Here is a 1,792-nt window from a genome sequence, read left to right as displayed (position 1 = left end):
CTGGCTTGAGATGGTTTATGAAAGATGTCACAGTACCTTGAGGAAGTACAAGAGCAGGTCTGGGTTCCACAAAAGGGGACTCCATTGTGTGAACATGACTCGGTTTTATTTCTGAGCTTGTGTTGTCATTGTTGGGTAAAATTGCCTGATGTAACAGCACGGGGTGATTTGTCAGTGAGTCAATGATGACACTTCCATACATCTTGGTTACGCAAGTGGGGTTAGTGCATAAGTAAGTCTCCATCTTAAGGCTTACAATCTGCCTTACTATTGTCTGGAAGCCTGCGCTTGCTATTGGCTGAAATTCTCTGGTGACAAAATACCCAAGCGGAGATCAGTGGGTTTGGTAACAGTGATAGTGTGGGCAAGTTAAGATACTGCTGTGGTGAACTTGACGGGGGAAATCTGAGATAGATTAGGAGTAGAGTTCCAGAGAAGTAGCTCTGATAGTCACAGAAAACACCTTCCCCCCCCACAACACACACACACACTGGGGCACCTGTAAAGCAGAAGGTAAATCTCCACATGTTAATTCCCAACATCCAGAAGCTCCTGGCAACTTGGCCAATGGTCCAAGCGATCCAGAGGTGTACTTGCTGCTGACACCTGCTTCAAGGGATAAAATATTTACTTTTGTTGTTGTGGCATGAAAGCTTAAATTATAACCCGTTAGTATTTAAGGTACTACAAGGCACTGTGCGTAGGGGGGGAAAGAAGCATGTTTGTGGTTTGGAGTGGGTAGAGAACTGTGAAAAGACTTGGAGCCAGTTCCTGTGAGTCTTAATTTTATGTGGACCCAAAAAGCTTGCCTAACTCTGAAAGGAAATCCCTGCAAATTGACCTGCAGCCTCACAGATCCTTTACGTGAGCCTAGATTTTGCCTTCCCTGAAAGAAGTGGTTGCTCTGGGGTTGGTATTCTACCCCAAAATTGCATGGGACCAGAGTAATCTCTAGAGGACTGGGCCGTGTTCAAGTGAGCACTAGCAGTCATGTCAATTACAATGCTCTTCGATACAGCTTGGGTCCCCCACCAATATTTTGCCCTAGAACTACAGCCAGCCCCTGCCCGAAGAGCCAGCAGCAAAGGATCATGGGAGTTGTGGACTAAAACCTTTGGAAGGCCACAAATTGTCCAGCCCCATTCTCTGGTAAGATGTCTGGCATGGTAGGCTTTCTGGGGAAAACTGACATGCCAGCTAAGCCTTGTTGTGGCACAAGAGGTCACTTCTCCTTGTGTAACAAATTTTACATGATCGCTTCTGCTGAATTGGAGACTGCTTGTTTAATCCCAACTGTTTGGATCTGTTGAAAAAGGCGTGCGGCCCAATGGCGTATTCCGCTCCGTGCTGAGCAGTGGTTCCTTTAGGAGGCTCTGAGAGGTGGATGTGACCAGAAGGAGTGGTCCCCCTTCCTGCTTGCGGCCCATTGTCTTGCAGGCCCTGGAACCACAAGGCACCAGTTGAACATGGATTATGTACTCCGTATTTCACACATGTGCTTTTGCTTACTGAGAATGCATATCTCAGCAGGAGCAGGGATCAGAAAGAAGTCACATGTACAACTAGAAATTAGAAGGGACCCGAACTGAAATAGGCTTCCCATTTTTAAAAGAGGCACCTGCAGCTTGCTCAGGAATCAGCCATCGAAGTAAATCTCAGTGTTTGCGGGAAGGCAGGTACTGGCAGTTGCACACCTGCTGCCCCAGAAGAAACGCTCAACAGCAGAACGTATGGTTTGCATATGAAAGATCATGGGTTCAACCCCTGGCATCTCTCGATAGGTCTGGAAATC

The sequence above is a fragment of the Varanus komodoensis genome, unplaced genomic scaffold (assembly GCF_004798865.1).
Source record: "Varanus komodoensis strain SLA01 unplaced genomic scaffold, ASM479886v1 scaffold19, whole genome shotgun sequence".
In the NCBI taxonomy this organism is placed as follows: domain Eukaryota; kingdom Metazoa; phylum Chordata; class Lepidosauria; order Squamata; family Varanidae; genus Varanus; species Varanus komodoensis.
Note: the sequence above shows the minus strand (reverse complement) of the source record.